A 24,724-nucleotide genomic window follows, 5' to 3' on the forward strand; every position below is an offset into this window, starting at 1 on the left:
AGACTCTCCCGCAGGGGGAAACAACCTCTCAGCATCTACCCTATCAAACCTCCAAGAATCTTATATCTTTCAATTCTTCTAAACTCCAATGAGTGCAGGCCTATCCTACTCAACCTCTCCTTATAAGAAAACCCCTCCGTCCCTTGGATCAACCTAGGGCTGAATTTTCCCCCCACCGGGGGCGGGGTACGGGGGGGGGAGTTGTGTGGGGGTGGGCAGGACCAACTGCGACCTGAACGGCGCCCCGATCAGGTTCACACCTCCATTTTATGTGGGCAGGTCAATTAAGGCCCGCCCAGCGTGACCCCCGCCCAGAAGTGCTGAGCACTCCCTGTGCGGGCGGGACAGGATTCCCTGAGTCAGGAGTCCGTTCTTTCGAACATGCGTGCAAATGAGCACAGAAATCTCCCTGAGGCACAGAGGTGCCTCAGGAAGATTTGTATAAGTTTAAAATTTCTAAATAAAGTATTTGTTTAAGTTTAAAATTATTTGAAAACTTTCAAAACGTCTCCTCATGTGACAGTGTCACAGGAGCTGGGACATATCAATGATTTTTTAAAATTTTTATTGAATTTTTAAACTAGTCATGAAACCTCATCCTGGCCATGGATGAGGTTCCATAAAAAATGCGAAGGCCACCTGGGCTCTTCGCCTGCCCGCCAATCTTAAGTTTGGACGGGCAGCTCATTTAATTGTTTAAATTAGTTTTTAACAGGCCTTAATAGGCCTTTGACAGTTCAGTGGGCACGCGGTCGAGTTGGCTGCGCGCCTGCCGAGCTGAAAATCTAAATGATGCACAGTGATGTCGGGACACCCGCCCGACATCATCGCACATCATTTTACACGTCGTCAAGCGGGCCCCGCCCCTGGCCCCAGCCCCGCTCACCAATCGGAGGTTTCAGCCCCTAGTGAACCTTCTCTGGATTGGCTCCAAAGCCAATATATCTTTCCTTAGATAAGGGGACCAAAACTGTTCATTTTTCTAGATGTGGTCTAACGAGTGCCTTGTATAGTTTTAGCAAGACTTCCCTATTTTTATAGTCCATTCCCTTAGAAATTAAGGTCAACATTCCATTTACCTTCCCTATTACCTGTTGAATTTGTATTCTAGCTTTTTGTGATTCATGCACATGGACCCCCAAATCCTTCTGTGCTGCAGCTTTCTGCAGTCCTTCTCCATTTAAATAATATTCAGCTCCTCTATTCTTCCTGCCAAAATGCATAACCTCACATTTTCCCACATTATATTCCATCTGTCAAGTTTTTGCCCATTCACTTAGCCTGTCTATATCCCACTGCAGATGCTTTGTGTCATCCTCACCGCTTGCCTTCCCACCTATTTTTGTGTCGTTCAAAAAATTTGTGAGAGTACATTCACTTACCTCATCCAAGTCATTAATATATATTTTAAAGAATTGTGGCACCACCACTGGTCCCTGTGGCACTCCACTAGTTACAGGTTGCCATCCTGAAAATGCCTCCCTTATCCCAACTCTCTGTCTTTTATTAGTTAGCCAATCCTCTATCCATACTACCCCCAACACCCTTGGCTCTTATTAAGTAGCCTTATGTGCGGAACCCTATTAAACGCCTTTTGGAAATCCAAATATATTACATCTACTGATTCACCTTTACCTATCCTGCTTGTTACTTCCTCAAAGAATTCTAATAAATTTGTCAGGCATGATTTCCCCTTCTTGAAGCTATGCTGACTCTGTTTGATGAGATTATGTATTTCTAAATGCTCTGCTATAACATCCTTTATAATGGACTCTAACATTTTCCTAATGACGGATGTTAAGCTAACTGGCCTATAATTACCTGTTTCTTGTCTCCCTCACTTTTTGAATAAGGGTGTTACATTCGCAGTTTTCCAATCCTCTGGGACTTTACCAGAATCTAAGGATTCTTAGAAGATTACCACCAGTGCACCCACTATCTCTGTAGTTACTTCCTTTAATATCTTGGGTACAACCCATCAGGTCCAGGGGACATATCGGCCTTTAGCCCCATTATTTTCCTTAAAACTTAAGGGTTACGAGTTAAGGGTGAGGATTGACACATGGAATTGTGATATAGTAGCCATCACAGAGACATGGTTGAGGGAGGAGCAGGATTGGCAGCTCAACATTCCGGGATAGAGAATCTTCAGGTGAGACAGGGGAGGGGGTAAAAGAGGAGGAGGCATTGCATTATTAGTTAAGGGGTCAGTTACTGCAGTAAGGAGAGATGATATCTTGGAGGGGGCATCGAATGAAGCTTTGTGGGTAGAGCTGAGGAATACAAAAGGGGCAGCCACATTGTTAGGTTTCATATAGACCCCCAGCTAGTCAGCAGGAAATTGAGGAGCAAATATGTGCACAGTTTGCAGGGATGTGTAAAAACAATAACAATAGGTTAATTATATTAAGTGATTTCAACTTTCCCAACATTAATTGGGATATATATAGTGTTAAGGCTTGGATGGAGTGGATTTCTTGAAATGTGTACAGGAGAACTTTTAAGGTCAATATGTAGTGGGTCCAACAAGGGACGGTGCATTGCTGGACCTAATTCTGGGGAATGAAGCCGGACAGGTGGCTGAGGTGGTGGTGGGGGAGCATTTTAGTGATAGCGATCACAACATGGTACAATTTAAGTTTGTTATGGACAAAGAAATAGAGAAGTTGCAAAAAAATGTTTTGGACTGGGGGAGAGCGGATTTTAGTAAAATAAGACAGGATCTGGCCAAGACTGGAAACAGCTACTTGTGGGGAAATCTACAGAAGAGCAATGGGGGGCATTAAAAAAGGAAATGGGGGGGGGGGTGGTTCTGGCTCAACATGTTCCCTCTAGGGTGATAGGAAGGAGTAACAAGCCCAGAGAACCATCGATGAGCAGAGATATTCAGGATACGATGAGAAGGTAAAAAAAGGCTTTTAGCAGGTACAAGGGGAGCCAATCAGTCGAGGCATTAGTGGAATACAGAAAGTGCAAGGTGGAGCTTAAGAAAGCAATTAGGAGGGCAAAGAGGGGATATGAGAAAGCTCTGGCAGGTAAAAGTAGGGAAAATCCCAAGATATTCTGTAAGTATATCAATGGGAAGAGGATAACCAGGGAAAGAGTAGGGCCCATTATGACCAAGGGGGCAATCTATGGGTGGACCCAGAGGACATCACTTGGGTGTTGAACAAATACTCCACATCCATCTTCACCCAAGAGAATGAGGATGAAGGTATGGAACTCGGGGAAAGAGACTGCGAGGTTCTTGAGCAAATTGATATAGGGAGTGACAAGGTAATGGATCTGTTGGCGGGCTTAAAAGTGGACAAATCTCCAGTTCTGGATGATTTGTGTCCCAGACTGCTGAGGGAGGCAAGGGAGGAGATCACAGGGGCTCTGATCCAAATTTTCAATTCCTCTCTGGCCAAGGGGGAAGTGCCAGAGGACTGAAGAACCATTAATGTGGTTCTGCTATTTAAGAAGGGTTGTAGAGATAAGCCAGGGAAATACAGACCAGTGAGTTTCACGTCAGTGGTAGGGAAAACTATTGGAGAAAATTCTGAAGGAGACAATCTACCTCTACTTGGAGAGGCAAGGTTTGATCAAGGATAGTCAGCGTGACTTTGTCAGAGGGAGGTCATGCCTAACAAATTTGATTGAATTTTTTGAGGAGGTGACCAGGTGTGTAGATGAGGGTAGTGTAGTTGATGTCGTTTATATGGATTTCAGCAAAGCTTTTGACAAGGTCTCACATGGGAGCCTTATAAAGAAGAGAAATGCACATGGGATATAGGATAATTTGATAAGGTGGATTCAAAATTGGCTTAGTTGTAGGAGGCAGAAAGTGTTGACAGAAAGATGCTTTAGTGACTGGAAGCCAGTGTCCAGTGGTGTACTACAGGGATCTGTGTTGGGTCCCCTATTATTCATCATTTATATAAATGACATAGATGACTATGTGGGGGGGAGGATTAGTAAGTTTGCGGATTACACAAAGATTGGCCGGGTGGTTAACAGTAAGGTTGAGTGTCTTGGGCTATAGGAAGATAGAGACGGGATGGTCAAATGGGCAGATAAGTGGCAGATGGAATTTAACCCAGAAAAATGTGAGTTGATACACTTTGGAAGGAGTAATTTGACAAGGAAGTATTCAATGAACGGCATGACACTAGGATGAGGAACAAAGGGACCTTGGTGTGTGTATCCATAGATCTTGAAGGCGGAGGGGCATGTTAGTGGGGTTGTGAAAAAGGTGAAAAATGGGACACTTGCCTTTATCAATCAAGGCATAGATTACAAAAGTAGGGAGGTCATATTGGAGTTGTATAGAACCTTGGTGAGGCCACAGCTGGAGTATGTGTGCAGTTCTGGTTGCCACATTATAGGAAGGATGTGATTGCACTGGAGGAGGTGCAGAGGAGATTCACCAGGATGTTGCCTGGGATGAAACATTTAAGTTATGAAGAGAGGTTGAATAGACTTGGGTTGTTTTTGTTGGAGCAGAGAAGACTGAGGGAGCGACCTGATCGAGGTGTACAAGATTATGAGGAGCAAGGACAAGGTGGATAGGGAACAGCTGTTCCCCTTAATTGAAAGGTCAGTCACAAGGGGACACAAGTTCAAGGTGAGGGGTTGGAGGTTTAGGGGTGATGTGAGGAACAACTTTTTTACCCAGAGGGTGGTGACAGTCTGGAATGCACTGCCTGGGAGGGTGGTGGAGGCGGGTTGCCTCACATCCTTTAAAAAGTGCCTGGATGAGCACTTGTCACGTCATAACATTCAAGGATATGGGCCAAGTGCTGGTAAATGGGATTAAGTAGGTAGGTCAGGTGTTTCTCACGTGTCGGTGCAGACTCGATGGGCCGAAGGGCCTCTTCTGCACTGTGTGATTCTGTGATATTCTTTCTCTAGTGATAGTTATTCTACTTATTTCCTCCCCCCAACTTTTGCCCCTTGATTATTTAGTATTTTTGGAGTGCTATTAGTGTCTTCTACCGTGAAGACTGATGCAAAGTATTTATTCAATGCATCTGCCATTTCCTTGTTCCCCATTATTATTTCCCCAGCCTCATTCTCTAAGAGGCCCATGTTCACTTTGGCCTCTCTCTTCCTTTTTATATATTTATAGAAGCTCTTACTGTCCGTTTTTATATTACTTGCTAATTTATCCTCAAAGTTTATTTTCTCCCTCTTTATTACTTTTTTGTTCATCTTTTGTTGGTTTTTAGAACTTTCCCAATCCCCTGGATACCACTGTTTTCCACATTCTATGTTTTTTTTTTCAATTTGATACTATCCTTAACATGCCTGGATAACCATGGTTGATTTATCCCCTTCCTAGGGCTGGATTTTACCGTCGGTGAGCAGGCAGGGTCCGCTTGCCAATGCGTAAAATGATGCGCAGTGATGTCAGGTGGAACTCTCGATGTCACTCCGCCCCATTTAAATTTTCAGGAAGGCAGGGGCACAGCAAAATCAGCTGTGCGCCTGCCGACGTGTCAATGGCCAATTGAGGCCATTGACAGAGTAATTACAGTAATTAGTGGGCTTGCCCGTCCAACCTTAAGGCCAGGAGCCCCAGCGGGAAGCAGAAAAAACATGAAACCTCATCCACGAGTGGTATGAGGTTTCATGTAGGGATTTAAAAATTTTAATAAAGTTGTTTTGGAGATTATGAACATGTCCCAACTCATGTGACAGTGTCACATGAGGGGACATGTAAGGGAAATGTTTTTTTTCCATTTTTAATATTTTTGAAAGTAGAGGCGATCTCCCTGAGGCAGCACTTAGCCTCAGGGGGTTGAGTGCGCTCTTTCATCCGCATGCGCGAAAGAGCACACTCTCGATTTTAGGAACCCACTCCCCCGCCCGCACAGGGAGCGCAAAGTGCTTCCATGCGGACCTCACGCTGGGCGGGCCTTAACTGGCCCACCCACGTAAAATGGCGCCACACCTCCAACTGGGGGCATCGATAGGAAGCACGCCCGCACGCACCTGCCCATCAACCTCCCCCCCAGCAGGGGAAAATTCAGCCCCTAGAATCCTCCTTCATCACTGGGATATATCTTTGTCGTGAGTCGTGAACTATTTTCTTAAACATCTGCCACTACAGAGACATGGTTACATGGAGATCAACCGTCTTTTCTGCTAAACTCCTTTCCCAGTCCATGCCAGTCAACTCTACCCTCATTCCTTTCTAATTACCCTTATTTAAGCTTAACACGATTGTTTCTGAACTAAGTTTCTCACTCTCAAACTGAATGCTAAATATTACCATGTTATAGTCTCTGTTTCCTTGGGGATCTTTTACTCTGAGATCATTTATTAAACCTGCCTCATTACCAGATCCAAACTAGCCTGATCTCTGGTTGGATCCACAACACATTGTTCTAGGAAACTGTCCCAAATGCACTCAATGAATTCTTGCTCATGGCTACCTCTGCCAATTTGATTTTCCCAAATGCACTACCCCCAAGACCATGCACTTTAATGTTACATGCCAATCACTTATGTGGGACTTTGTCAAAAGCCTTCTGAAATTCCAAATAAACCACATCCACTGGCTCCTCCTCATCAACTCCACAAGGGCATCTAGGGATGGGCAATAAATGCTGGCCTAGCCAACGATGCCCACATCCTGTGAATGAATTAAAAAATACATAGTTGCCTAATTCAAGGGAGGGTTTTAAACTAAATAGAGGGGGGTGAGGGTTCTGGAGAGGGGATACATAGGTTTACAATAGCTGCCCTGCAGCACTGCAGGGCAGCTATTTAGGTAATGATACCCAGAGTATAACAGGAAGAGACAGAGAGTACAGACATAAAAAAAGCAACAAAATTAATGGTGCTTTACTTAATGCATGTAATATTCAGAACAAAATAAATGAATTAACGGTACAAATGGAGGTTAATGGTTACGAACTTTTAGCCATTACAGAGACATGGTTACATGGAGATCAAAGCTGGGAACTAAACATTCAAGGGTATGTGACTTTTCAAAAGGACAGCTGGGAAGGAAGGGTGGTGGGGTAGCTTTGTTAGTGTGAGATGGAATAAGTACGATAGCAAGAAATTATCTTGGATCGGGAGATGTAGAATCCATATGGGTGGAGGTAAGAAATACCAAGGGGAAGAAGACGCTGGTGGGTATAGTCTATAGGCCCCCTAGCAGTAGCTATACTGTAGGACAGAGAATAAATTAGGAGATAGTGAGGGCATGTGGAAAAGGCTGTACATTAACAATGGGTGACTTTAATCTTCATGTGTGTATTGAGGTGGATAGAAAACTGGTTGGCAGACAGGAAACAAAGAGTAGGAATAAATGGGTCTTTTTCCAAATGGCAGGCAGTGACTAGTGGGTTGCCACAGGGATCGGTGCTGGTACCCCAGTTATTCACAATATACATTAATGATTCAGATGAGGGAACTAAATGTAATGTCTCCAAATTTGCAGATGACACAAAGCTGGGTGGGAGGGTGAGCTGTGAGGAGGATGCAGAGAAGCTTCAGTGTGATTTGGATAAGCTGAGTGAGTGGGCAAATGCATGGCAGATGCAGAATAGTGTGAGGTTATCCACTTTGATGGCAAAAACAGGAAGGCAGATTATTAACTGAATGGATATAAATTGAGAGAGGGGAATGTGCAACGAGACCTGAGTGTTCTCATACACCAGTCGCTGAAGATAAGCATGCAGGTGCAGCAGGCGGTAAAGAAGGCAAGTATTATGTTGGCCTTCATAACCAGAGGATTCGAGTACAGGAACAGTGATGTCTTGCTGCAATTGTACAGGGCCTTGGTGAGACCACACCTGGAATATTGTGTACAGTTTTGGTCTCCTTATCTGAGGGAGGATGTACTTGCTATAGAGGGAGTGCGGTGAAGGTTTACCAGACTGATTTCTGGGATAGCGGGACTGACATATGAGAAGAGATTGAGTTGGTTAGGATTATATTTGCTGGAGTTCAGAAGAATGAGGGGGGAACCTTATAGAAACCTATAAAATTCTAACAGGACTAGACAGGGTAGATGCAGGAAGGATGTTCCCGATGGTGGGGGAGTCCAGAACCAGGGGTCACAGTCTGAGGATATGGGGTAAACCATTTAGGACTGAGATGAGGAGAAATTTCTTCATCCAGAGAGTGGTGAGCCTGCGGAATTCGCTACCACAGAAAGTAGTTGAGGCCAAAACATTGCATGTTTTCAAGAAGGAGTTAGATACAGCTCTTGGGGCAAAAGGGATCAAAGGATATGGGGAGTAAGTGGGAGCCGGCTATTGAGTCGGATGATCAACCATGATGATAATGAATGGCGGAGCAGGCTCAAAGGGCCGAATGGCCTACTCCTGCTCCTAGTTTCTATGTTTCCATGTAGAAGGTGTTGGTGAGCTGCCTTCTTGAACTGCTGTAGTCCATGTGGTGTAGGTACACCTACAGTGTTGTTGTGTGGGGGAGTTCCATGATTTTGACCCTGCGACACTGCAGGAACAGCGATATATTTCCAAGTCAGGATGATGTGTGGCTTGGAGGGGAACCTGCAGATCCTGGTGTTCCCATGTGTCTGCTGCACTGGGCCTCTAGAAAGCAGCTGTTGTGGGTTTGGAAGATGCTGTCTGAGCAGCCTTGGTGAGGTCCTGCAGTGCATCTTGTAGATGGGACATATGGCTGCCACTGTCCTTCGGTGGTGGAGGCAGTGAATGTTAGTGGATGTGGTGCAGATCAAGCAGGCTGCTTTGTCCTGGATGGTATCAAGCTTCTTGAGTGTTGTTGGAGGCGCACTCATCCAGGCAAGTGGAGAGTATTCCATCACACTCCTGACTTGTGCCTTGTAGATGTGGACAAGCTTTGGGGGGGGGTCAGGAGGTGAGTTACTCACCGCACGATTCCTAGCCTCTGACCCGATGTTGTGGCCACAATATTTATATGGCTAGTCCAGTTCAGTTTCTGGTCAATGGTAACACCCAGGGGGTTGATATTGGAGGACCTGGCAATAGTAATGCCATTGAATGTTAAAGGCCAATGGTTAGATTCTGTCTTGTTGGAGATGGTCATTGCCTGGCACTTGTGTGGCACAAATATTACTTGCCACTTGTCAGCCCAAGCTTGGATATTGTCCAGGTCTTGCTGCATTTGGACATGGACTGTTTCAGTACATGAGGAGGCACGAATGCTGCTGAACATTGTGCAATCATCAGTGAACAGCCCCACTTTTGTAATTTGGGTAGATTTAATTGTAACCTTCTTGCCTGAAATGGGCAAAGAAATTGATTCACTGTACAAATCAGAAGGAAAAAACAGTTCAGAATTTTCAAATCCCAGTAAAAATCAGTAATAGTGGCACTAATAATACTGGAGTTCCATTTTATGGTCTCCGAGACCAGTTTGGACAAGTTTTACTGGTAACCTGCATTTCCAAGTTTTACTGTTTTTTCCTGCTAATGGGCATTACGGGCATCAGGCCCTGTCAACACCGGCCCCTCGACATCCTCTGGCAACTCACCAGAGAAGAATTCTGAACTGAGGAGATTGGCCTGGGCTAGGACAGCGTCCAGGAGAGTAAGGAGAGAGTGGCTGGGGAGGAGATGTTGCGAAGGAGGGTCATTGAGTGAGGAAGGAGAATGAGGAGAAGGTGGGATCCTCACCTTATTGTCGTTCCCCTTCCTCTCTCATTCCTCTCACATACTACCCTCACCCCACTCTCCTGTTTTCTCCTCCCGCACCACCTTCCTCTTCCAGACTGGTGCAGCGGGAGCAACTAGAAGAGTGGGGTGAGCGGAATAAGTGGGAGGGCTACCAGGAGATTGACAGAAGGAGGTAGGGATGGGTCAGAAGAATGGAGGAGAGAATGGGAGGGAGTGAGGGAGGGGCACAACTGGGAGAGTGAGGATAGGAGAAGTATGGGTGTTTGGGGGTTTGGAATGGGGAGAGCAGGGAAGGGAGGAGTGAAGTGAATGACAGGGAGAGGGAGGCTTTTTCTTTTCAAAGAGCTTAAGTTAGGGATTCCATGTTGCATGTACCTGTCGAATATTGAATATACACCATACAAATATAATGAAATAACTATTAAATAGCATCCGTATTTGTTATAAAATTACTAAACAATTAAATGACCAGGTGACTTCTGTCCCTTTTTGATTCAACCACAGATTGGTCAATTAAATAAAAACAAGTACCTCATTTGAAAGGGGTACCACTAATAGTCTGTAATAAAAAGCCAAAAACCTTAAAGGAAACTTAGTCACTCAACTTAAGGTATTATTTCTGGGGGTGATAATGCACTCCATTCCCCCAGGTGTCTACCAGTCATGGAAAACCTAAAGCATACTGGTGAACACTCCATGCTTCCTTTGCAGGGACTGCCAGGCACAGACATAGCCACACAAGAGAGGCAGGCAGGCAGGCAAAATGAGCCCTGTGTGTGCCACTGTCTGAACCTGTTGATAGCCACCTCGGTTAGGCCCAGGACCAGTCCCACGAGGAGGTCTCTCGATCTTCCCACTCCCCTCCGCACGGGTGGCCAAAGATCAGGCACATGGGATTGAGGCACAGCCAGAAATTGAGGAGCCGCCTCCTCAGATTATGGAAGAGGAGCTGAAATCTCTCCAACTCTACGTAGATGTGAAACATAGGCTCCTCCAGACCACAGAAATTACAGATGGCTCAAGATTCCATGAATCAGCTTAACAATCTGTGGCACAGGACTGTTGCATACAACCCACTGCCTGCCAAATCCTCAACGGACAAATGCAGAGTGAAATGGCATGGAGAGGATTTCTGAGAGACGGCTCAGGTTGTGGGGCTGAGACTCCCGAGGGAGGTATCAGGGCTGAGGAGAAATTCCTTCCAAGCAGGAATCAGCTGTGATGGGAATGCTGCACACGCCTGAGCCACCTTGACACCTCAATATAGTCGGGGCTGAACACTAACTTTTTGAGCTTCTTGAAGGCTTTGACCTCGAACCATCCAAGAAAATGTGTCACCAGGTTACTTCTGACTTGTAATCAACAGTATGTTAGCAAAATCACACACAAAATTTAAAACATCAAATTATCAGTTCTATAATAAATCAATCTTTTTAATATAAATCTTTGGGTTAATATCTGTGTGGACTGATCCCAGCCTGCCATTGGGGCTAAAACACTGCTAATGTGAGTGAAATATTACCAGGTAGATCTAGCCCAATTAATGTGTTATGTTTAATGTGGATTACTGTGGTCTCCTTCAGTGCTGACCAGTGGCTGTGTATTAGCTATGGTGATCTTGTTTTCTGCCAAGTCCTTAGATCTTTGGAGATTCTGCTTACACTTCTCAGCAGAAACATCTTAGATAAGACCACATAGAAGTCTGGTAATGTCTTTGAAGAATAGCATGCTGTACATGGCCAATGGATATATTTGGCTCTTTCGTACATTGGACACTTGGCTAATATTCAGGATATTACTCTTGATAAGTGTCATGTCCCTAAGGCATGAAGGAGATCATGAACTGTTTAAATCAAACCTTACCATTTTGCTTATTTAAAAAGTGGACTTTGCTGAACCAAAAGTGGCTGCTACAGGTCACATGATTTGCAAGTTGGCTACAGTTTTTCGAAATTTCTAACAGCAGTTACAGGACAAAATCTCAATCCACAATGTTGTGGAATCTCACACCTCTCATTACACATTACAATCAACAAAACCAGGCACTAGCAGACGATCCACCTCCCAAGCCTTATTCTGTAAAGCCATTGAAACCTGTTATACCTGCAAAGGCGCTAATAGCCACCCTCTATCTCCTAAGGGGAACAACAGATTTTGACCAGAGGCGTAGAAACTGCTTGTTAGCCTGCAACTGTCTCATTAATGGACAACATCACATGAACTAAGCTTCTAGCCTTGGGGAAGTTTTAATATTACATTTCTGGACTCGCAACTCAGTCCTGCTGTTTAACCTCCAGCTGTAAACACCACAGCCAGACTCCAGGCTGACCAACAGCCAGCATCAAGTCTCAGCCTCCTCGAAGCCTATTTCTCTGGAAGATTCCCACCATCACCTGCTGAGCAGACCAAGTGTTTATATACCAACCTCATCTCACTGCATCACTATCAACTTTAAAAAAATTCTGGAACTCCTGTTTCAGCTTGCTGAACCCACTTGAAATGTAACTCCTCTGTGAAGAAACCCTCACTGGACTCTGATTCTGGACTCTGGCAATTACGTGAACTGATATCCATACCTGTGGCCCTTTTTCTTTCAAGTTATTCATAGTTGAGTATTTCTGAAAAAAGGCATATGCTGTCGAAGATTTTCATCTTGCACTTATCAGGACAACTCGCAGGAATATCCAGAGAACAACAATGCAGGTCATGTTGGTGACTGTAATAGAAGTGAACCATTTTGAGGAAGGTTTTCATCTCAACCGCCTGGTGGTTCAATATCCCTTTGTTCGAAGCACAGAAAGGAAACTGCAGGCCAGGAACAGAATCAGCCTGATTTTCCTTCCATTGAAATGAATTCAGGAAAATCCAGTGAGTTTGGTGAAGCTGATAGCATGGTGCTGATGCTAGTTAGTGAGAGCATGGCTACACAGTTGCTGTGGCATTTCTGTGAAGCAGCTTAAGATGCCACATCCTTCTCTGTCCCCTTAGTCTTAATGGGGTAATGCTCTTAGTTGCACCCTTCTTCCTTACAAGTCCATCAGAATGATGGGAGACAAAGAAGGAAGAAGATGTTGATCATGTACAATAGTAATGCTCAAATCCACCTGGGACTCCATCTTACTTTGACACAGTGCCCTTCTTCCCTTCAATATCACTTGCATGCACCATATAGTTTCTTTTTTTTTTGTTCATCAACACGATGTGGGCATCACTGGCAACAACAGCATTTATTGCCCAACCCAAATTGCCCTCAAGAAGATACAGGTTGCTTGCTAGGCCCTTTCAGAGGGCAATTCAGTGTTGTTGCTGTGAGTGTAGAGTCACATATAGGCCAGACTGGGTAAGGACAGCAGATTTCCTTCCCAAAAGGGCATTAGTGAACCAGAGGCATTTTTACAATAACCTGATACTTTCATGATCACCATTACTAAGACTAGCTTTTTAATTTCAGATTAGTTAATTGAATTTAAGTTCCCCACCTGCTGTGGTGAGATTTGAACTCATTTCTCCAGAGCATTGTCCTCTAGATTACTAGTCCAGTAATATAATCATCCCCACTTCTCATGCTGGAGGAGTTAGGTAATGTAAGTATAGATGCAACTTTGGGTGATTGTCAGAGCACAAGTAAATTGGGAAACAGGAAGAGGGTCAAGATGTGTCACCTTCCCTCTGGAGGCTGAGGTGAAGCCTGCCTATGGCTTTGGAGTTGTGGGATCCAGTTCCCAGAGGTACTCATAAGAAAAGTCCTCATATTTGAGAAACTTCATACATATATCCATACTCTGAGATTGGTCTCTGACGATGTGGGGCAGCTGACCGTTATAACTTTAGAATTCACAGCTGTCATTTATGCAACATCAGAAGCTTTTTCTTTGCTACATCTTTACTGTAGCATCTTCACTGGAATGTGTATAGCACCCCCAACTAAGAAGCAGTTAGGAAGCACTTGGTGCTTCTTCCTCCTCCACTGAAGCACAGACTGTACCACTGGCGGTAGCAGGGGAAGGATTGCACTATCCCCCACATATCAGCTTTCAGACCTGGGAGGTTTTCAAGATAGCTGTCCTCAGAACAGCCAACTCACAATCAGTGGGATCACAGTCAGGCCCCAATAGATTGTGATGGCTGCAAGGGATTAACCTGAGGCTGTCATTTCTACGACAGCAGCACGTACCAGGACTCAGCTATCGCCCTCAGAGCTTCACCCCAGTGGTACATAAGAAGTGATCCCATTCTGCCCAGGCCCAAGCAGGGATGCAACCAGTGATACCCTCCCAAGCTATGACGAGAAGAGGGACACCTCAGTCCTATCAGTCTTTTGTAGCATAGGAACGTCCGCTGGTGATACTGACTCTTGCACTGAGGAGAAGCACTAGAACAGGAGAAAGAAGGGCACATTTCAGCATCCAGGGGAAGCAAAAGGTCAGCTAGGACAGAGTAGATTGGCTTCTGCTAGTGTTGGAGTTTATGGTATTAAAGGAGAATATTCACTTATGTTTGTTAATCATGGAGATTTGAGTTCTACAGAAAAAGGTGCTCTTAATTGGGGAAATGCAATCCCTGAATACACAGCACCTCACTAAGTCCATCTTAAGAACTGTGTAGTGTGTATATTCTGTGTAGATGGAGGGGTGGAATAATACTTGTGGGGCAAACCCTCCTTAAAAACTGCCTCGCTGCCCTTAGCTCTTCTCCTCCTCCATTATATTAACATACAAAATAAACTCATAGGCAGCAAACTCATCCCAAGAAACTCTCCCTTGGGTGGATATGATAGGTTGTGGAAGGATCACATTTTTTTCAGTGGTCTTACAGTCCCATTGGTAATCAGAGGCAAGTCCAGGACTCTTGGTTGAATGCCAAAAATATTGCTCAGAAAGTCCTTCCCTGTGGCAGTAAAAGACTCCCAAGCTTTCAGCAGTCTTCAGGCTTGCCTTCAGTCTCAGATAATCCTATCAACTGTACTTCCTAATTTACTAGCGCATTGTGAGCAGAAATAATGTAATCTAAGGCCACTGACGAACATTTTAATTAGGTGAGTAGCCAGCAGACATATTTTAGGAAGGGCCAAATTATGTTAGAAAATTTTAATAAATTGAATTTGGGGCAGAAAACCAGCAGAAATGGCTTTCACCCAAAATTGTTGCTTTAACACTTTAAGTTCACCAAAAGCACTAAAGAGTTTCAGAACCACCTCCCTTCTCCCAGCTTTACATTTATTTGCTGTTATCAAATACTCTTAAGGATTTCTTAAGGATTGGATCACCTCATATAACAGATGAAGCCTTTCATACCACGGGTGTTGGTGTCAAACTTGATTCAGTTATGGTAGTACCTTTATTTCAGAACTTGATCTGTTACACGTGTAGACCCTTTAGGCTGTACACTCGGCTTTCTAAGTGACTGCTGTGGTGGGTTTACTGTTTTTCTCACAGACAGCTCTGCAAAGTGCGAGCAGCAATAAACCTATTACTCTTATTAGCCTCTTCTGATTTAGCCAACTCATTCACATTTCATAAATTTAAAACTATACAAGTGCCTCAAACTTCTATTCCTTTTATCTCTGCAAGGATTCAGTTCACTTAATGTACCTAGATGTTACGTACTTACAATGGCATTAAATTAAACAACTTTCAGGCTTGGGCTGATTAAGTAGCAAGTAACATTCATGCCACACAAGTGCCAGGCAACAACCATCTGATGGGCCCCTAATTAATATAAAAGTACTGGGATTAGTGACCTCATAAATCTGGCAAGAGATATTAATCAAATTGTTAACTCCTTCACCTTAACTCGTCATCAAATAATTCTGGGGAAATCCATTACCCTCCGGTGTAAGAAAGTATTAGATGTCTGAAGTTGTCTCACTGGATCTGCCTTACATCAATCAGAGAAAATTATATTAACAGTTATGCCATCAAACCCCATCTAGATGCATATAAGCTTCCAATGAATGAGTTAAGCACTTGCTAAACACATCAAGGAGGAAGATGAACTGTAAAAATCATGAACTAACTGAATATCTGATTATGATCTGAGTTAACACACTTATTATAATGCAATTCACAACATGATAATATTGACCCGAGGCACTGAAGTATTGACTGTTAGAATTCATATCTGAATTTACAGTCAGTTCAAGCATATCACAGCACTGACTGAGCTCCACTTGTTATAAGTTGATGTAATGCTCAGTTCCAAGGTGATACTATTGTATACCAGTGGCAACTTAACACTCACTCTTCAAACTCTTAAAAATAGCAATTATTTCCCACCTAAAAATTGCTTTAAAACAAAAGCAGTAGCAATTAAAATAGGTGCAAAATTAATTTCTTCAAAGCACCAACTATAAATAGAAATGGATGTGTTCACTTTGTTACATGAAATGCAATTGATTCAATATGTGCTTAGGTTGTAGTTTCACTGATAATGCACATTCACCCTGCCCATATCATCTTTTCTGATGAACGCGATGTTCCTTAAGACCAATAAAATTGTTTACTAAAACATATTGGCACCTTCATGGAAGATCATCATCAATAATCAATAGATTGAGCCTTGGGTTAATTCACAGAACATGGAGATCTGTAAGAAGTCAAATTAATCATACATTAAAGGTTGAAATTCAGCATGAGACATAGGATTGAGAGGACATGTTGTTTTTGTGGGCAGTGACCAAGTCATATTGCTTTATAACAGCTGTGGGAACTGTGTGAGCCATATAAAGTATGTAACATATGTGCTGACTTAGTGATTTTCAGTTCATACCTACACCCTGATCCCATGCTGACTGCTCGCTACTCAACAAGAAATGATGCCCTAGGTTCTGACACATTATAAATTCCAAGCTTCAGGTAACTTTTCTATTTTCTGAATCGAGGAATCGGACCATCCGAACAACAACCTAGTCTGCTGCTAATATAATTTTCATTACCTTTTCACAATTGCAGTCTTCATTGGTTTATGTTGTTGCTTACGGTGCTAATTTTCAATTGCATGGCATTATGGGATGAAAATTGGATAGGTTCGACAATCACTGGGCAATCTGCTCTGCTAGATGACCACTCAAACAGTGAAGTTGAAAGTTATTCTCCAGTTGCTTTTGTAATGTACAACAATACAACACACACTTTCTGTGTTAGAGAATTATATTTCATGACCCTTCCAGCTTGCACACAATCTTTAGCTTTTCTAATATAGTTGGTAAGGCCTCGCTTCCACACAATGGGGTAATTTTCATAAAAGCCCAGCACCTTTCTGGCTAAAATTATACTTCCCAAGCACTCTTTTGATGATCAGAATGATTGAAGTTGGCAAAGCCAGCTGCTTTTAATAAAGAAGAGTTTGTATTTCTAAACTGCTTTTCACAATGTCAGGACGGAAAGTCCTTTACGGCCAAAGAAGTACTTTTTTAAATGTAGATCTTTAGTAATGTAGGAAATCTAGCAGCCAGTCTACACAAAGCAAGCTCCCAAAAACAGCAATGAAGTAAATAAGCAGCTAATCTGTTTTCTTGGTGTTGGTGGCTAAGGGTTAAGTGTTGGCCAGGGCCTCAGGAAACTTCTGCTTTTTAAAAATTCATTCATGGGATGTGGGCTTCGCTGGCTGGGCCAGCATTTATTGCCCATCCCTAATTGATGAGAAGGTGGTGGTGAGCTGCTTTCTTCAACCGCTGCAGTCCATGTGGTGTAGGTACACCTACAGTGCTGTTAGGAAGAGAGTTCCAGGACTTTGACCCAGTGACAGTAAAGGAATGGTGATATATTTCCAAGTCAAGATGGTGGGTGGCTTGGAGGGGAACTTCCAGGTGGTGGTGTTCCATCTATCTGCTGCCCTTGTCCTTCTGGGTGGTAGTGGTTGTGGATTTGGAAGGTGCTGCCTAAGGAACCTTGGTGAATTCCTGCAGTGCATCTTGTAGATGGTACATACTGTTGCTACTGTGCATCAGTGGTGGAGGGAGTGAATGCTTGTGGTTGTGGTGCCAAGCAAACGGACTGCTTTGTCCTGGACGGTGCCCAACTTCTTCAATGTTGTAGGAACTGCACTCATCCAGGCAAGTGGGGAGTATACCATCACATTCCTGACTTGAGCCTTGTAGATGGTGGACAGGCTTTGGGGAGTCAGGAGGTGGGTTACTCGTTGCACGATTCATGGCCTCTGACCTGCCCTTGTAGCCACAGTATTTATATGGCTAGTCCAGTTCCGTTCCTGGTCAATGGAAACCCCCAGGATGTTGATTTTGGAGGATTCAGTGATGGTAATGCCATTGAACATCAAGGGGGCAAGATGGTTGGACCTTCTCTTGTTGGAGATGGTCAATGCCTGACACTTGTGTGGCGCGAATGTTACTTGCCACTTGTCAGCCCAAGCCTGGATATTCTCCAGGACTTGTTGCATTTGGACTGTTTAAGTATCTGAGGAGTCATGAATGGTGCTGAACATAGTGCAATCATCAGCGAACATCCCCACCTCTGACCTTAAGATGGAAGGAAGGTCATTGATGAAGCAGCTGAAGATGGTTGGGCCTAGAACACTACCCTGAGGAACTCCACAGTGATGTCCTGGAGCTAAGATGACTGACCTCCAACAACCACAGCTTTCTTTCTTTGTGTTAGGTATGACTCCAACCAGCGGAGGGATTTTCTCCAAAGTAGTATTGTGCCATCTTTTATGCACACCTGGGACGTTGGTTTGTGCCAAAATTAGGCACAAAGAGGAACATGCACACACCTGTCAGCATCAACTAAGGCAGCACATAATCTTTGTGTCACCTTCTGATTATTTAGGTCAAGCATGCAGTTGGCATTATTCATTGCCTGCACACCAGTATGTGGAGCCGGATATTGGACGTCTTTGATGTTACATAAAGGGAGCCAGCACCTGTTTAAACAGAAAGTGCAGCCTGGCTACAGGCAACAGGGGGACAATTGTGAATTAGAAAAATGGTTGTTAAACTTTTAGATCATGACCCAGGTTCGCTGATGCTGCCTTGGAGGTCCCTGGTCAAGGCAGTAGACAGGAGGAAGGATGCCCTCTCCCTGCCCTCCGCAAATTTTATTAAATTCATTTTTAGGACGTGGGCATCACTGGCAAGGCCAGCATTTATTGCCTATCCTGCCTTGCCTTTGAGAAGCTGCTGGCAGCAGCCTTTTAAACAGCTGCAGCTGATGTGGTGAAGGGACACCCACAGTGCTGTTAGGTGGAGATTTCCAGGATCTTGACCCAATGAAGGAACAGCAATATATTTTCAAACCAGGTTGGTGTGTGATGTGGTGGCTTGGAGGGGAACTTGCTGGTGGTGGTGTTCCCATGCATCTGCTGCCCTTGTCCTTTGGGTGGTGGAGCTGATGGATTTATCAGGCCAAGCTTGCATGTTGTCCAGATCTTGCTACATGTGGGCATGCACTACTTCAGTGTCTGAGGACTGGGGAATGCTACTGAATTCTTGTCAAGTTGCTGCAGTGCATCTTGTAGATGGTACATACTGCAGCTACTGTGCGCTGTTGGTGGAGGGAGTGAAAGTTGAAGGTGGTGAATGAGTTGCCAATCAAGCTGGAAGATTGTTTTGTCCTGGACGGTGTTGAGTTTCTTGGGTGTTGATGGAGCTGCACTCATCTAATCAAATGGTGAGTATTCTTTCACGCTCTTGACTTGTGCCTTGTAGATGGTGGACAGGCATGGGGGAATCAGGGGTGAGTTACTCACCACAGAATTCCTAGGCTCTGACCTGTACCATAGTGGGCTGGTGTTTCCCTGCATTACTGAACTCCAACGTTAGGCTCAAATGTGGGTCACAAGCCCGCAGTGTGTGGGAAACAGTCACTCATTATGATTTTCCCTGGAGCAGCAAATTGATGGCCAGAGGGTGAGCTTGCCATCCTGGCAGGGCCTAAAAATCAGGCCCAGTATTTTGTGGCTGGTCCAGTTATGATCTGGTTAATGTGAACCCCAGGATGTTAATATTGGTAATGTAATTGAATGTCAAGAGGAGATGGCTAGATTCTCTCTTTTTGGAGATGGCGCGAATGTTACTTACCATTTATCAGGCCAAGCTTGCACGTTGTCCAGATCTTGCTACATGTGGGTATGCAGTACTTCAGTATCTGAGGATTGGTGAATGCTACTGAACATTGTGCAGTCATCAGCGAACATCCCCACTTCTGACCTCATTTATGAAGCAGTCGAAGATGGTTACGCCTAGGACGCTACCCTGAGGAACTCCTGTAGTGATGTCCTGGAGCTGAGGTGATTAACCTCCCAACAATCATTGGCTATTGTGCACAGAACATGCAGAGAAGGTGTCTTTGTCCACTCAAGCATTGAAACATAAAGGAGCTACTGAAAAAACTGGGGAGTGTAATATGCTAAGGAGTTACGCATCTGTGAACTGCAAGGCCAGGACAATCTAATCATTGTTGAGCGATGTATTAGGTAATGCTACGAAATATGCTAATTGTTACTAAAAGGTTATAAATAATGGGTGGTACTTTGGAATTCTTAGGTTTGGCCGATCTAGTACACTGAACTCAGAACTGTAACACATTTTGGATTTCCTGACATTTTGTAGTAAGTGCTGTAGCTACTGTTTAATTATTGTCAATAATTGTTATTGCTTTATATGTAATCGATCTGTAAATGTCTACTTTCAACACTGTCAATCATTTTATTTTGAGGAGTAGCAGTTGGTATTTGAGAAAGGTGACATTTATAACAAAAACAAAAGTACCTGGAAAAACTCAGCAGGTCTGACAGCATCTGCGGAGAGGGATACAGTTGACGTTTCGAGTCTGTATGATCCTTCATCAGAACTAAAAAATATAGAAATGAGGTGAAATATAAGCTGGTAGAGGGGGGTGGGAGGGACAGGTAGAGCTCGATAGGGGGCCAGTGATAGGTGGAAGCCAAGAAGGGACTGCTAAAGATGTCATAGACAAAAGGACAAAGAGCTGTTGACGGTGGTGATATTATCTAAAGGATGTGCTACTGGGACATTAAGGGTAGCAAGCAGGACAAGCTGGTGGCAGATGGCCCTAGTGGGGGTGGGGTGGGGGAAGGGATCAAAATGGGCTAAAAGGTGGAGATAAAACAATAGATCTAAATAAATTTAAAATAGGTGGGAAAAGAAAAATTTGTAAAACAAAAATTATAAATTATTGGAAAAAGGGGGATTGGAACAGGGGTGGGGGTGGAGGAGAGAGTTCATGATCTGAAACATTTATGTTGACCTAAAGGAGTGAGGTGATAGTGATTATTAAAATGTTGAAGGGTTTGGTGGGGTAAATGTGGAGAAGATGCTTCCACTTGTGATGGTGTCCAAAAATAGGGATCATAAATATAAAATAATCACTAATAAATCCAAAAGAGAATTCAGGAGAAACTCCTTTACCCAGAGAGTGGTGAAAATATTGCTACCATAAGGAGTAGTTGAAATTAAAAACATAATAAAAAAGACTTGCATTTCTATAGCACCTGTCATGACCACTGGATATCTCAAAGCGTTTTACAGCCAATGAAATACTTTTGAAATGTGTTCACTGCCATAATGTAGGAAACACAGCAGCCAACTTCTGCATATCAAACTCACACAAACAGCAATATGATAATGACCAGATACTGCAATACTGTAATTTGTGATGTTGATTGAAGGATAACTATTGGCAGTTTATCGATAATGTATTTAAGAGGAAGCTGATTAAGTACATGAGGGGGAAAGGAAGAAAAGGGTATACTGATTGGGTTAGAAGAAGCAGGATGGGAAGAGGCACATGTGGAGCCGCTAATAAACACCATTAGAACCCAATTGGGGTGCTTCTGTGTTGTAGAGTTTATGTAATTATAGAATGGAGTCTTATGGGTCGCATCCTGCTTTCTTTCATAGTGCTTCAAGCCAATTACACTGAATTTCAATTACAATTAAAATTCATCGAACAAGTCACAGTCAAAATCTAAACTACATGAAAGTTCACAGAAACTTATCCTCAAACATCAAGGGTCACAATTTGTGTTGGACACAAAGATGGATTTAAGTAGTTTGGAGAATTCCTTGATGAGGAGTCTTGGACCAAGGGTTATATATAACCTGCCATGTCGTGATCAATCATTTGCAACACATGTAAAATAAATTTAGGGAGAAGTATGTAAGGAGTGTACCCATAGCTTTTAAAGGAATGTGGAGGAGTGGTTGTTTAGGGTAGAGGCCAGCAGTGGGAGAGGCAATCTTAAACATGGACTTTTGACTGGTGCCCCAATGCCCCATTCCCCCCTTGTACGCTGTGGCATTACACATCTTCCTTCGTCCAAAGTGAAGACAAATAAATTAAAAGCTTACAGAAAACATCAGAAATTCAAATGGTTGGAAGGAAAAAATGGTACACACAAAAGGCTACAGGATTTCTTTTGTTTTCGGCTGTGGCTTTAAAATACCTGTGAAAAAAAAGCCTGGCATCTACAGCTGGCTCCAGCCCATTTCCAGCTGCAGTGTTAACCCTTTCCTGTAAGCCTTAACTTAGACTGCCTAACATATACTGCAATGGTTTTAATCTTTCTTTAACTGCAAAAGCTAATGTTTTCTTCAGGTATATTCAGTTTTACAGCTATTTGGAAAGGAGACTGAAGAATGAACAAGAGGAAGATGACTTTTGGTTCATCAGTGGGTATTTGTAAGCATGTATTGTTCTACAACTGTTCATATATGCTTATTTTATATATGTGTGTTTTTTTTGATACTGGGAGAATTTTAACCCCAAAGAATTTTTGAGTTTGGGTGGGTGGAAGCTAACAGTTTTTAAATTCTCAACTCCAATTCAACCCAGCTACAACTTGCCCACTTCCAGCTTTAATCCATGCAAGCTGAGCTTCCCTGGCCTTAGAAGTCCTGGCAGGTAAAAGAAGATAAGAAAAGCTGGATCTCAGGTAAGTGCCTTTATTGCACCCCTTGTGGGTAGGGCCAGGAGTGATTCCCTGGGACCAAAAAATGTATCGCATCACCACCCCCCCACGATGTCTGGTTCTCTCCCAGTAAAAAGCAACACCCCTCCTACAAAGTCGCATCTCCCCATGATGTCCGAATCGCCTGCAATGCCCCATCTACCCCGCAATGTCCCACCTCCCTCACAATAACCCATCTCCCCCACAATGTCCCATCTGTCCCACGATGTCCCATCTGTCCTGAAATGTCCCATTTATGCTGCAATGTCCCATCTCCCCCATAATGTCCCATCTACCCCACAATGTACTCGTCTCTCCCATAATGTCCCAACCATCTTGCAATGTGCCCATCGCCCCAACAATGTCCCATCTGTCCTGCAATGTCCCATCTCCACCACAATATCCCATCTGTCCTGCAATGTCCCATCTCCCCCGCAATGCCACATCTGTCCTGTAATGTCCTGTCTCCCCCACAATATCCCATCTCCCTCTCGTTGTCCCATCTCCCCCACAATGTCCCATCTGTCCTGTAATGTCCTGTCTCCCCCACAATGTCCCATCTGTCCTATAATGTCCCATCTCCCTCACGTTGTCCCATCTCCCCCACAATGTCCCATCTGTCCTGTAATGTCCCAGCTCCCGCACAATATCCATCTCCCCCACAACACCCAATCTCCCTGACAATGTCCCATCTGTCCTGCAATGTACCATCTGTCCTGTAATGCCACATCTAACCCACAATGTCCCATCTCTTCCGCAATGTTCCATATCCCCCATAATGTCCCATCTGTCCTGTAATGTCCCATCTGTCCTGCAATGTCCCATCTGTCCTGTGATGTCCCATTTCCCCATATTGTTCCATCTCCCCCATAATGTCCCCTCGGTCCTAAAATGTCCCATCTCCCCCACGATGCCCCATCTCCTTTACGATGTCCCATCTCCCCCACAATGTCCCATCTGTCCTGTAATGTCCCTTCTCCCCCATGATGTCCCATCTGTTGTGCAATGTCCCATCCAGCCTGTAATGTCCAATCTCCCCCAAAATGTTCCATCTCCCCACAGTGTCCCCTCTGTCCTGCAATGTCCCATCTGTCCTGTGATGTCCCATTTCCTCATATTGTTCCATCTCCTCCATAATGTCCCATCTGTCCTGTAATGTCCCTTCTCCCCCATGATGTCCCATCTGTTCTGTAATGTCCCATCTGTTGTGCAATGTTCATTCCGTCCTGTAATGTCCAATCTCCCCCAAAATGTTCCACCTCCCCAGTGTCCCATCTGTCCTGTAATGTCCCTTGTGTCCTGTAATGTCCCATCTCCCCCACAATGTCCCATCTGTCCTGTAATGTCCCATCTGTCCTGCAATGTCCCTTCTGTCCTGTAATGTCCCATGTCCCCCACAATGTCCCATCTGTCCTGTAATGTCCCATCTGTCCTGCAATGTCCCATCTGTTCTGCAATGCCACATCTAATACACAATGTCTCATCTTTCCTGTAATGTCCCATTTGGCCTGTAATGTCCCGTCTCCCCCACAATGCCCTATCTGTCCTGTAATGACCCATTTGCCCTGTAATGTCCCATTTCCCCCACAATGACCCATCTATTCTGCAATGTCCCATCTCCCCCAAAATGTTCCATATCCCCCATAATGTCCCATCTGTCCTGTAATGTCCCATCTGTCCTGCAATGTCCCATCTGTCCTGTGATGTCCCATTTCCTCATATTGTTCCATCTCCCCCATAATGTCCCATCTGTCCTAAAATGTCCCATCTCCCCCACGATGCCCCATCTCCCTTACGATGTCCCATCTCCCCCACAATGTCCCATCTGTCCTGTAATGTCCCTTCTCCCCCATGATGTCCCATCTGTTCTGTAATGTCCCATCTGTTGTGCAATGTTCATTCCATCCTGTAATGTCCAATCTCCCCCAAAATGTTCCACCTCCCCAGTGTCCCATCTGTCCTGTAATGTCCCTTGTGTCCTGTAATGTCCCATCTCCCCCACAATGTCCCATCTGTCCTGTAATGTCCCATCTGTCCTGCAATGTCCCATCTGTCCTGCAATGCCACATCTAATCCACAATGTCCCATCTCTCCCGTAATGTTCCATCTATCCCGTAATGCCCCATCTGACCGGTAAAGACCAAACCCCCCAGCAATGTCCGATCTCTCCCACGATG

At 44.2% G+C, this 24,724-nt stretch overlaps 1 protein-coding gene across 1 annotated transcript in view; it reads left to right on the forward strand.

The window, feature by feature from the left end:
- pla2g10 (phospholipase A2 group X) overlaps positions 1 to 24,724 on the forward strand; it is a 66,942-nt gene that overhangs the window by 2,849 nt on the left and 39,369 nt on the right. The window lies entirely within an intron of this gene.

This window comes from Carcharodon carcharias, chromosome 15, assembly GCF_017639515.1.
Source record: "Carcharodon carcharias isolate sCarCar2 chromosome 15, sCarCar2.pri, whole genome shotgun sequence".
NCBI lineage: Eukaryota > Metazoa > Chordata > Chondrichthyes > Lamniformes > Lamnidae > Carcharodon > Carcharodon carcharias.